This window comes from Phacochoerus africanus, chromosome 3, assembly GCF_016906955.1.
Source record: "Phacochoerus africanus isolate WHEZ1 chromosome 3, ROS_Pafr_v1, whole genome shotgun sequence".
Taxonomy (NCBI): domain Eukaryota; kingdom Metazoa; phylum Chordata; class Mammalia; order Artiodactyla; family Suidae; genus Phacochoerus; species Phacochoerus africanus.
This window is the reverse complement of record NC_062546.1, coordinates 102254866-102269124: the sequence shown is the minus strand read 5'-3', so window position 1 is coordinate 102269124 and position 14259 is coordinate 102254866.

The window sequence follows — 14259 nt, the reverse complement described above, 5'->3', positions numbered from 1 at the left end:
AAGATACTTAACATTTTTCACAGTTTTCATTAGAATCAAATTAGGAGGTAAAGAGTATACATCTTGCTAAAAAGTCATTTATTCTAGATGCAGTAGACATATGGAGGAAGGTATCCATTTCAAAAATAGGATACTGTGTGTAAATTTCATTCAAACAGTTAATACATGTAACTCTTTTCCCTGTCTTGTTTCAACAAAACTGTGTACTTAAGGAGGAAAATGTTCTTTGAATACTTTGCTTACCCTTTTAGCATCAGTTAATTTGACCTATTATTTCTATTTCATCTCCTTCTCATAATCTTTTCCTTTTGATAAATACAGTTATAAGTAGTATAATGGAAATTAAAGTTGGATTTCTATGATAACTTATTCAACATCAATACTCTTTCATGTGAATTTCAAGTAAATGTGACAAATTATCTACATAAAGCAATCACCCTTTTCAAAAGTATGCTCTTTTGCATCTTTTGTTATCGGCTAATGTGCTTGTTAAGTTTGTTATTTAAATTTATCATATGAGCTGTCAACATGTTGGTTAATGAAGCAAGTGTTTTCTGTCCAGAGAAAATGAATGCCTATCCTTTGATTAGCTGTTATTTTAAAATGTGCTGATAAAAGCAAGTTAGTTATTATTAAATTGGCTAATCTGCATGTAACTAACTTTTAAAAGAAAATTAAACTATATGTACATATTTACAAATATGACTAAGACTCGATATCTAATTCAAGCCATCATCTAAAAAATCAGCGGGTGGGAGTTTTTTAGACTGATAAACATAATGGAAATTCAAATCCCTTGAGAATATTTAAGGACATAGTAATGAGGTCCTAAAAATCTCAATTTTAAATATTGAAAATTCTCTGGGATTGGACATCTTTTGGGTTTTATATGTTCACCCATGAATAAGATTAAGGAAGTTTTATTGTTTCATTTGAACTTACACTTAACATTTCAGTGCTTCTGTTAAATTGAACCTCAGCTTGGGGGTAATCTTTTTTTCTGGCTGATGGCTTTTAGCATTACTACATTCAAAGACTGGTACTTCTAATTTAGATATAATGATCTGTGAATTTTTAAAAAATTTCTTTGAAATATAGTTGATTTACAATGTTGTGTTTGAGGTGTATAGCACAGTGATTAAGTTAAATGTATATTATATTAATTTAATAATATCAATTATGTTAACTGTTACTATGTTAATATATAATTAATTATATTAATTCATTAATAATATATTATTTTCCAGATTCTTTTCCATTGTAGCTTATTAGAAGATATTGAATATTGTTCCCTACTCTATAGTTTATGCCCTTGTTGTTTATTCTGTGAATTTTTAAAAAATTTGTAATTGGCAAATCAAAAGTACATTTTAATTGAAACATTTTCCTAAAATTCTTGATTCAACTAATATTATGTTGAAATGTCAGCTGACACCAATAAGAGCAATAGCCACTGACAAGTAAACATACCTACCCTCTAAGCTGACATGATTTTCCTAAGATGAGTGATGGTAGGAACTGCTCCATATAATTAAGGCCAATCAATCGAGGTCATATGTGGGGATCCTGGAGATGAACATGTCAGCAGAGTGAAGGACAGTAGGAGTACAGTGTAGAAATTGAAACTCAAGGAAGAAAACCAGCACAAGAACACAGTTTGAGGTCTTGAAGACCAGAGCAAGGTGTGGAGAGGAATGCCAGGTTCCCAGTTTGGGAATCCAAGGACAGACGATGGAATGAATATGGGCCATTGAACCACTCTGAAGTACTGTGCCCTTTCCACTGCCTCTGGTTTCTACATGGTCCCAGCTGGGCCAGGCACTCACCACAATTATGAAGCTGCCCTTCTGTTGACTCAAGTAGATGTTGGCAATGGGACAGGGCAGAGGGTACAGCTTTGGGTGTGGCTGTAAGTGTTGTCAAACAGGAAGTGTGTGCATGTAGTTCAGGCTGGGGTTGGGGAGGGAGGGTGTGTTAGGTGCCATAGAAGGAAATAGGTGGGTTGTTAGACATGAGCAGAGTATACAAAGGGGCCAAATACTTGACCCTCAAGAAAAAGAGGGGGGGATGTGGGACTTCAAGCCCCCTCCAAGGAGATAGAGCTCAAAGCCTCTGGCTAAGAAAGACCAGACCCTTACCGCCCCACCCATTTAATTGTAATGCCCCCTCCCCACCTTGAGCAACTGGGCCTACTCCTTTCTACTTCCTACTAGGAAAAGTATGTGGCCCACTCTTCACCCCTCCCCCGTAGAGCCCTTATATGCCTCCAACCAACCAACAAGTGTATCGTAAGACCCCTCTTTCATTAACCAATCAGCAGGTCAGCAGGTGTTGGTAAGACCTTTCCTCTCCCTGGGATATAAAGATAGACGTGACCATTTGCTCAGGGTCAGCTCTCCCTGATTATCAGGAGGTCATCCCACTGTGCTAGCAGTGTTTCTAATCTCAATAAACTCTTCTATCCCTTCACCTCACTCTGCTGGAAAATTATTTTTCTAACCGAGGCCCAGACCACAACACTAGGGTTCTCCAGAGAAACAGGATTAATAGGGTGTGTTTGTAAATGCCAATTCCTTATAATAAGTCATATGTATATATATGATTTATATAATATATAATCATTGATATCTTTTACATGTAAAATCATCTTATGATATAAATCATATTTATATCTAAATATCTATATTAAAAATATTATTACAGGAGTTGCTGCTGTGACACAGTGGGTTAAGAATCTGACTGCAGAGGCTTGGGTCACTAAGGAGTCTCAGGTTTGATCTCTGGCCTGGAGATTTATTTGCTGTTATTTTCAGCATCTGCTATTCCCTTCCTCATGTGCTGACATTTAAGCAATCTAGCCTTTGATGTCGCATGAGATCTTGATGCCATAGTCCCTAAATTCTGCCCCTAAATCTTCTCAACTATGATGTATATGAAAACTTTCATGACTGAAACTTACTGATTCTATATTTATAACCAGGGATGTGCTACCCATTTCATAAGGTAATTGTAAAGATACAATGAGATTTAAGAAAAAAAGTATTTTTAACTGTGAAGCACTCTGGAAAGATAAAGTATTAATAGTTGCAAATAGTCCTTTGGTACTGCAGTGTCATCCCACTGAGCTTTAGGAATGAGGTACTTCAGTGATTTAAATGTAATTTAAATTCATCCCACATCTGGAGAAACATACTGTGATTTCAAAATCTTCCTAGAACATAACCTTAACTATGTTATTTCTTTGATTAGAAATCTTCCATGTTCACTCATTAAATCTACACTAATGAAATGAAATATGCTGTTTCTAAGAATGTGTATCAGCATAGTACAGTAATAAATATTCTGCAGGTAAAGGATGACTTTTTTTTGGCAGACCCAATGTGTATGCAGATCCAGAAACCCAGAAGAGTAAGTAAACATGAAACACCCACCAGTTTAAAGCAGCCCAGGAAGGAGAGAGAAGTCTTCTTACAGAGGGGCCATCATATTAATACTATGAGTCAAGAAGGATGTTGTCATTGGTATTATCTATTTCCTATTAGAACTGTTTGCTAATTGTTTTTTTTTCTCTCAGCAGCATATAAGTGTGAGGAAAGGAAGATGATTTCATTTTCATACTTCTTACTAATGATGCTGACATTTATTTGAATTGGCATTCTTTTATTTTTCTAAATTTGATGTGAGCTTCTTTTCTCCTATTCTTCTGTAGCTGTGGATTCGTTTATGTTGTGATTAACATAATATTTAGCGTGGTTTGTGGGTAGAGAGTCTCAAAGGCTCTTCTTCAGGGATTAAGAAGATGGCAAACAAAGGGATAATGCTGAGTTTAGCTACTTTGCAAATGATTTCACGTGGTCCCCCAGGGTAAAGCCTTGGTGTGTAGAAAAATGGCTACAGCAGTGTGGTGTAATGTGGGCTTTCTACTCTGAGTGCACCATAAAAAGGAGGCTGCAGTCAGCTTTCCAAAGTTTCCAGAGAAGTCAGAAAGGGAAAGGGGACAGAAGGAGGAAGACAGGATGGGGGTGGACTGAATAAAAAAATGCATGTATGTGTGAGTGAATGCACGAATGACTAATGAGTAGGTGACTATGTAAGTGAATGAATGGACAAATCATGGAGCAAATGACAGCCAGACAAATAGGAGCTGAAACACCAAGAGACTAAAATAGTTTGAAGGACATGGGCTTATATGAAGAAAGTAGTTCAAGTTTTGATTGCTTTAAAACTCTGAAGCACACAAAAAGTCAGAGGTAGGTGAACACAGCTGTTAATTGTTTCTAGATAGTAGCCATGACAGCATTTATCTCCATTAATTCCAGTATTTCTTCATATTGTACTTTGATGTTTTTTCAGTTTATTCATTTAATTATCAGTATACATTAAGCATCATCTCTGTGTGGGCTTCCTGGGAACCTCAGCTGATATCACATGAACACATCAGAACTGAGTGACTCAAAACATCTTGTTTAATAGTGAATATGGAATTACCATAAACTCCACTACTCTGAGCATTATACATTTAGGAAGAAGGCAAAATGTACTGATTTGTGACCTTCACCCCAGCCTTCATAAATCAATACCTTATCATCTGTTTGTGCTAATCAGTGCTCTTTTGCTACCTGTCGTGTTCCCTAAATCATACACATGATGGATGTGTGGTGATGGATCAACAGGGGGAACTTGCCTAACAAGTCATGCTGTTTTCCCTATTAATATATCTCTTAACCCCTTTATGATATTGTCTCCCTGATGTTGGTGTTGTAAGTCATTTCTCTTTTGTACAGGGTCTTCATATTTTTCAGGGACAGCCCAATACATTTTTAGTTGTTACCTCCCCCCCCCAAAAAAAAGAAACAAACTCACCAACCCCTTCCAGGATCTGTGTCTGAGTCCCTGAAGGAGCTGTGTTAATGACTAAAAGTGGTCAAGGCTACCCTTGTAGGTCATGGTAAATATCAACTCTAAAATATGCAGCTTAGGTACCAGGAATTCCAGCCATGTCTCAGCAACTCTCATTCCCCAATTCATCATTTTCAGTGAGAAAGTCTAAAGCAGGTCAGAGATTCCATCATTTATCAGCACTTTGACTTACAGACGCATGTGAATGAGGAGTGCACATGTTCAGCCCATTTTTCTTGTGACATTTCGCTGGGGACATTTTCAGATAAGTTTTTTGAGGAACAGTCTAACTTCACCCCAGGTTCTTGGACAGCCTGATAGACTCCAGGGTAGAAATTATACTGACTTGTTTATTTGCTTATTTGCTATTTTATTGCCTACCCTTTTTTTTTTCTTTCTCAGACTAATTTCTTCCCCTACAAGAGCAGTGGTTGTGTAATATAATCAATTTAGACTTTCCACTTTTACTTCCCTTTCATATATTTTATACATTTTCAAGGAATATATTTGCTCTTAATTTTCTTCTCATTTCATCTACTTGTCCAAAAAATATTCATTAAGCAGCTACAAAATGCCAAACATGGTACCATATGATGGAGATGAGCATGGCCCCTGGGCTAGGGATTTGTTTTAGGGAAAACCACCACATTTGCAGTGATAGAGCTATGGCTGTTATTTTGTGAATTAAAAAATTGCACTTTGGGACTTCATAAACTTTGCTCTGAATAGTGTCCCATCAAGGCTTGTGGGGAATTCTTCAACTGTATATTCTTTTCAATGCACATATGTATCATTTGCTATAGTTGGAAACCTATTTTTGTCTCAACTGCTGAAGCTGTAGCAGGAGACCGGGTCTGCCATTGGCCTTGTGGTTTTTCATCTGTGTCCGGGCTTCAAGGGCTCTGGGGGTTTTCCTGAGTGTTTTGCTCTAGAAGGGCTTCCAGAATTCCTTTTGGTAAAATAGTAAGAAATATATATGTCTCTGCTCCCAGTTTCTGCTAATATTTGGTCTTTGACTCTGGTTCCTGAGATAGAGATCCTAAAACTTTTGTGATTTTCTGAGCAGAGGGGGTTACAGGATCATCTTACAAGCGCTTCTGATTCCCTTGGAATGTCCTGGGTGAGTAGAAGCATCCTTTGTTCTAATGAGCTGACTCTTGGGCTGTCACAGGAAAGGTCAAGTATGATCAGAAGTTTAGAACTTGTCATCTCACCCCTGACCTTTGGAGAGTAGAAAGGGGCTGGAGATTGAGTTAATAATCAATCACGAAAAAGTGATAAAGCCTTCCAAAAACTGGATTCGAAGTCCCAGGAGCTTTTGCATTTGTGAACACATCCGTGTCCTGGGAAGATGGTGCACCATGCATCCAGGGGAACAGGAGCTCGTGCACCCTGGACCCTTCCAGACCTTACCCTATGCCCCTTCATCCAGCTATTATCTGTAGTCTTTGGCATAGCCTTTATTATACAATAAACTGGTAAGCCTAAGTAGTATTTCCCTTAGTTCTGTGAGCCATCCTAGCAAATTATTGAAGCCAAGGAGGGGATTGTGAGATTTAGAGCTAGTCAGTCAGAAGTACCTGATAACCTGAAGTGGGAGAACCCATGCCCCTATCTGGTGGGGTCTGTTGTCAAGCCCAGATAGACAGTGCCAGAACTGAGTGGAGTGTGGGATGCCCAGCTTGTATCTGGAGGGCTGGAAAATTGGTAGGTATGGGGAAAAGCCACACATCCAGTCACAGAAGTGTTCTGGGTGAGCAGTAGAGAAGAGAGCTTTTTCTTTTCACCTCTGAATAACCCAACTATTAGCTATTTATATATTCCTGTTCTGTGTAGTACATTTCTGAACAACAAAAAACTACACTACAAAAAAAAATGGTTTTGAGAACTACTTAACTGATACAATACCATCACTTTGGACATGTTGAAAGGAGGTTGCAAAGATGGAGGGACTCAGTGGTGGCTGAGCCAGGGCTGGCAGATATGCCCTGATGCTCTGTCACCTGCTGTTTTCATCCACCTGCACAATCTCTCTTCAACCCACCGACTTGGTGAGTGTTACTTCTGTTTTTTTGACACTGTGCAAGTCAAAATCAGAATCCCCAGGTGGCCCCAGAGAATTTTGAATCATCACTGTGGGTGATTTTCACACAGAAGTTTGAAAGCTGTGGACAGAGATTGGGTTTGAAGATAAAGGTTTTTGTGAATGTACTCCCACCCTCACAGGACCACCTTTCATCACTTCTCAAGTTGGGCTGGCTGTGTGATAGTTGTCCAAAGCATCAGTTTTTTCTCACTCCAAGAGCTCCTCTGTGGGAGGCTTTCTTCCTGTTTGTCCCATCCCTGGGGAATGCTGGCCTGGCATCCCAGAGTGGCCCCCAGCCACCCTGTTCACTGTTCTTCCAGCAGCCCTGCACCTGAGGACTTTGTGCTCCCAGGTCTCTGCTTGCATTTCTCCCATTGCATGTGACATCTGATTTAGTCCTCCACTGAAATTTGGGCTCCCTGAGGGTGGAGACTGTGCTTGTCTTTGTTTTCCCAGAAAAAACAAAAGTGCTTGACTCTTGGCTCTTGAATGGATTAGTGAATAAATGAATGAATACATACATAAATGAATGACTGTATGGACTAAATTTTCTTTTCACTATTTGCCGTGTTATAGTGAACACATCATTTAACTGTTTGATACTGCTTCCTTATCTTAAAAAAGAATGTTTTTGGAGTTCCCGTCATGGTGCAGTTGGATCCTAGTAGAATCCAACTAGGAACCCTGGGGCTGTGGGTTCGATCCCTGGCCTTGCTCAGTGGGTTGAGGATCCAGCATTGCCATGAGCCGTGGTGTAGGTTGCAGATGCCTCTGGGATCTAGCATTGCTGTGGCTGTGGTGTAGGCAGCTGTAGCTCCAATTGGACCCTAGCCTGTTCAATTGCAACCACCCCCTCCGAATAACCTAATTTAAAAATGAGCAAAGGATGACCTAAATAGATATTTCTCCAAAGAAGACATAGGAAAGAACAACAAGTAGGTAAAAAGATGCTTAACATCACTAATCATCAGGGAAATGCAAAATAAAGGCACAATGAGATAGCATCTCTTGCTTGTGAGAAAGGCCATCATCAAGACAAGGGAAGGAGTGTTGGTGAGGACGTGGGGAAAAGGGAACCGTTGGGCACTGACTGTGGGAACAGAAATTGGTACAGCAACTATGGAAAAGAGCATGAGTTTCCTCAAAAAAACTAAAACTAGAGCTACAACATGATCCAGCAGTTTCACTTCTGGAAATATAGCCAAAGGAAACAAAAACACTAACTTGAAAAAATATCTGCACCCAATGGAATATTGTTCAGCCATAAACAAACAAGAAAACCCTTCCATTTGCAACAAAATGGATGGGCCTTGAAGGCATCATGCTAAGTGAATTAAGTCAGAAAAGAAAGACAGATACTTTACCATTTCTCTTAAGTGTGGAATCTTATAAAAAATAAACCAAATTATTCCTCAGTAAAACTGGAATAAAAAGAATGTTTAAAATTTGTCACAATGACCAAATGAGGAAAATATTACATTAACATTATACTTTTTTCTCATTTGGTCAATGTGACAAAGTTAATAAATTTATATATAAATATCTCTTTAATGTATGTTTATATCTTATAAATATATTTATTAAAATATATTTTATGTATTTATTTTGTCTATAAATTATATTTATAGAATACATATAAATACATATATAAATATTTTATGTATTTGTTTACAAAGCACTGTCACAATATTCTCATTTTGTCATTGTAATATATATTGCATATATATTATACACACATATATATATGTGTGTGTTTCTTTTTAGAGTCCATTTCTATACCATAACATATTCAAAGAAGACAAAGAAAAAAAGTAGTAAACCGCCAATCTGTTAACCAAGCAAGAAAAAGAAAGGAAAGTATTCATAACAGCAATTTCTCAAATATTTTTCTTCTTTCCAAGCCAACAACTGATTATGCTAATTCCCTTCTTTCTCATTGGTCTCCTCAACTTCTGGATGAATTAAACCTTTCTCCAGAAACTCTGTACCCTTCAGAGTAAATCAACCTGACTTGTGAGTGTCTTTGGTTTTTCCTCTGTATTTGTTGTGCCGGTTTTTCATACCAAGCAGCAAAGGCAGCTCTCTGCAGTGGGCAGCGGGAGGGAGGCTGAGATGACATAGCCTGGTTTATACCAAAGCACCTCACCCAGACACAGGCAGGAAGCCATCCCTGTGTTTGTTATTACTTATCTCCTACTGTTTTCTGAGCCTTGTTAGATCTATGGCTGGAAAATTTAAATAATCTTGTATTCATGATTCATGTTGGAATGTGAAGAATGGGGCATTGACAAAGCAAATGCAATGATTGGGGAGGTGTACCTTTTAACTGGGAACCTGTGTGTGTGTGAAATAAATTTGTTGTTTTGAATAGGTAGTGCACACACTTGTTTAAAAATCAACATGATGTAACAAGTTGTAGTGTCATTTTTCCCATTTCATGCCTAAGAGACACTGTACTATAAACACAATTCTGCCCTTTTTGTCATCTCACTATATGAAGATTTCCTTCGTTCCTTTTTTAGCAGCGTAGTGTTGCCTTTTTACTTTTTGTGTGTCATCTCATGCATTGTATCCAATCTTCTGCTATTATGCCTGGCTGTGTCCTGCACAGCATATTCAGTATCTGAAAATGCCTTTTTCTAACTGGCAACTTTGAACAAGAAGTGATTTCCTTATAATTTTGTTCTCTCCCTTTCCCATTTTTTTCTTTTTCCATCTTGTTCAGCAAACCCTAGTGATACAATTTAATCAAGCCCTAAAAATGCCCTACAATTCTGGTTTTCTGAAAGCATTTAACACTTCGATTGTGCTTCTTTATGACCACAGGTGTGAATGTCTATCTCCCTTTTCTCAGTCTCTCCCCTTCCATGTACTCTTTTATTGAATGAATCCTTACTGTTCTACCTTGTATCCAGGCTAATGGAAATGACAAGATTCTTATTTTCTTGGATACTCTTTGAGTCATCATATTGACTCCCTCCCTGATTTTCCTAAACTCATCAGGAATAAGAACATTTAATCATAAGAGTGCATTGACTTTTTCTGCATTATATTGACCAGTATCTACCCATAAAAATTGAGTCCATAAACTCTGACTAGTGTTAGTCAATTTTCTTTTGGTTCACTTACAAAATTTTATAGCCTTATGCTGGGTACCCAGTGGAAAGAGGGGTGGAAAGAAAAAGAAAATAAAGAACCATTGTTTGGAATTCCTGTCATGGCTCAGTGGTAACAAACCTGACTGGGTCCATGATCTCTGGCCTTGCTTAGTGGGTTAAGGATCCAGCATTGCTGTGAGCTGTGGTGTAGGTTGCAGACAAGCCCTGCTCTCTGCACCTATAGTTTGGTACCATTTGCTCCTACAATGAATGGTCTTTGCTTTGAAAAATCACTAACATAATGACAGTGCAGAGAAAGTCTGGGAAACATGAAGGTAGAAGAAAGTCATAACATCCCTCTAGCCTCACATTTTCTTCATTAAACCTTCCTTTTTGCATAGTGGACCTTCCTCTGCAATCACTTTCCTCCTTTCTCAGGAACATTCTTTAGAATTTCCTTTGGTGAAATTTCTGTTTTCTTTTTTTTTATTTTGGCCTGAAGATGGCCTTATCTGCTTTGAAAAACAAACAAAGGGATGTTTGTTTATTTGTTGATTTATTTATTTTTGCTTTTATAGGGTTGCATCGTGGCATATGGAGGTTCCCAGCCTAGGGGTCGAATTGGAACTACAGCTTCCGGCTTACACCACAGCAACAACAGCAATGCAGGATCCAAGCTGCATCTGTGACCTACACCACAGCTTCATGGCAACAGCACATTCCTGACTCACTTAGTGAGGCCAGGGATGGAACCTGCATCATCATGGGTACTAGTTGGATTTGCTTCCACTTCACCACCATGGGAACTCCCAGATTAGTGTATTGAATTACTGGTTGTTGGTCACGAGGGTTAATGTTTTGTGTCAACTTGACTAGACTAAGGGATGGCCAGAGATTATTTGAATGCTTTGGATACCCAAACAATATTTCTGTGTGTGTGTGTGGGGGGGATGTTTCTGGAATGTCGTCTAGTTCAGTGAGGGCTTGAAGAGAACAGAACAGGAGGAGAAGGATAAATCCACCCTTCCTTGAGCTCAGACACCCATCCACTCTTGTGCTGAGAAAGCAGAACTCCTGGTTCTTAAATTTCAGACTCAGACTTAATGTCACACTGATTTCCCTGGTTCACCAGCTTCCAGCTATAGGCAAGATACAGAACATTTCCACCATCCCCCAAGGATTCCTGTGTCTCTTTGCAGCCCATCCTTCCTCTGTGCTGGGCTCCAGGCAACCACAGATGAGCTTTTTGTCAAAATATATTAGGTTGAATAATGTATGATTCCATTTATATAACAAAATGCATTCTTTTATGTCTGTCTATTTTTGCTCAGCATAAGTGATTTAATATTTATCCTTATTGTTATGTGTATCTTGTTATTCATACATTTGTATGAATGTACCTGCCAATATATGTTTGGATTAGTTCCAGGTCCTGTTTACCATGCATAAAGCTGTGATGAATGTTTGTCTACAAATTTTTGCATGAAAAAACATTTTCATTTCTTTTGTTAAATACCTAGTGTTGGAATTATTGGTAACACAGAAAGTCCACCTTAAAAAAAAAAAAAAACCACAAAAAGTTTGCCAAAGATATACCATTTTATTCCTGCCAGCAGCTCATGAGTTCCTGTATCCTCTCCATCACTTGTTGTTGGTCTTTTAAATTTTAGCCATTTTAGTGAATGTGTACTTCTATCTCACTGTGTTTTATTTGCATTTCCCTATGTGTAATGATGGTGAACATTTTTATGTGCTTATTAGCCATTCATATATTTTATGTTTTAAGTAGCTGTTCAAGTATTTTGTCCATTTTGTTGGATTGCCATATATTTTTTTTTGTCTTTTGTCATTTTAGGACTGCCCTCGTGGCACATGAGGTTCCCAGGCTAGGAGACAAATCAGAGCTGTAGCTGCCAGCCTACACCACACCCACAGCAATGCCAGATCCTAGCCACATCTGCAAATTACACCGCAACTCATGGCAACACCAGATCCTTAACACACTAAGCAAGGCCAGGGATAAAACCTGCATCTTCATGGATACTAGTCAGATTCATTTCTGCTAAGCCATGATGGGAACTCTGGATTGCCTGTATTCTTTTATTGAGTTGTAAAAATATGTTCTCCTATTCTGTAGCTTGCTTTTTCATAGTTATATAGAATCTTTTAGAAACAAAATATATTTTTTATTTTGATGCAGATCAGTGTTAATGTTTTAAGATTTATGCTTTTACTAAGCATTTAAGAAATTTGCTCTTACCCTGTGATCACAAAGGTATTATCTTATGCTTTCTTCTAGATGTTTTGTATTTATATGTTTTATATTTAGAACTATGGTTCATATTTAGTTAATTTTATTGTTTTCCTTTTTAGGGCTAAACCCATGGCATATAGAAGTTCCTGGGCTAGGGATCCAATCAAAGCTTCAGCTGCCTGCCTACACCACAGCCACAGAAACTCTATATCAAAGCCACATCTGTGATCTACGCCACAGCTTGCAGCAATGCCAGATCCTTAACTCAATGAGCAAGACCAGAGATCGAACCCGCATGCTCATCAATACTAGTTAGGTTCATCATCCACTGAGCCACAATGGGAACTCCTAATTAATTTTTTGATAATTTTTATATATGTTCAGTGTATGGATCTAAGTTTGGTTTTTTTTACTTATGAGTACAAAAGTTCCAGCATCATTTGTTGTTCTAGCCTTTGTAGTTGTGTTGAAAGTCAATGGAACACCTATGGATCTAGTTTTGGACCCTCTCATCTGTTTCATTCACCTATTTGGGCTTCTCAACACCAGTGGTCTTCAGTCTTATGTGGATTTATAATAATATTTGGTGTAAGATAATGTATAACCTCCCACTTGGTTTTTATTTAATATTTTTTCTCATCTGTGTCATTTGTATTTTATGTTAATTCATTTTGAAGAAAAGTCTGTTGGGACTTTTGATGTTGATTAAACATTTAAACATTTTTGAGAAAAAAATGACATCTTAGTATTATTGAGCTTTTTGAATCATGATATGGTATATATCTCCATTTATTTAGGGTTTCTTTAATTTATCTCAGCAGCATTTTTGTAGTTTTCAGTGTATAGATTTTTGGTCAGGATTATCCTTAATATTATATATTTGATGCTATTATGAATTGTATTGATTTTTAAATTTCGGTTACTAAGTGGTTGTTAATATGTAGAAATTCAATTGATTTTACATATTAATTTAATGGATTTACATAATAAATTCAAATTCAATTGATTTTACATATTAATCTTATATCCTGTAACCTTGATGAAAGTATTATTTCTGGTGGTTCTTTTTTTTTTTAGAGTCAATAATATTTATTTCTTGAATACTTGGTAGAATTAGCAAACCTGGGTTTTGTTTTGTGGGAAAGCTCTTAAAAATAAATTTCTTTATTAGATATAGGACAATATGATATATTTTTCTTCTTGAAATTTTTAGTTTCCAAGTATTTGGATATTTTCCAGATAGCTTTCTGCTATATATTTATATATATTTTAATGTGTTTAAATAACAAAAATTGTTTGAGATTAATTCTTTTAATTTTATTATGACTTTTTTATGGCTTAGACCATTTTCTGCCACTCATAAATATTCTATTTTTATTTTAAATATTGTGTATTCAGCTGTTTATATGGAGTGTTTTTAAATATATATAAAATCCACCCATAGTCTTCACATCTTCTAAAGCCTTATTGATTTAATGTCCATTGTCAGTTATTGGTATTGAATTCTTTGGCTGCTCCTTGTTTTCTTTCATGTTAAGAATTCTGTTATTTGGTGCATAAACATTTAGGATTGTTATGTCTTCTTGATGAACTAATTGACCTCTCTGCCATTATAAAATGACCTTCATTGTCTCTAGTAATATTCCTTGTTCTGAACTAGATTTTGCTGATACTCATATAGCCACTCCAGGTTAAGAAATTTGTTTTATCATGGGACATCTTTTACTTTTTTTTTTTTTTTTTACTTTGAACTAGATGTATCATTATATTTAAATTGTGTTTATTGTAGGCAATAAATAGTTGTCTCTTACATTTTATTCAGTCTTATAATCTGCCTTTAATTAGATGTTTAGAGCATTTACATATCATATCACATGATTACTGATATGGCAGTGTCTCAATTAATCATTTTGCTATTTGAT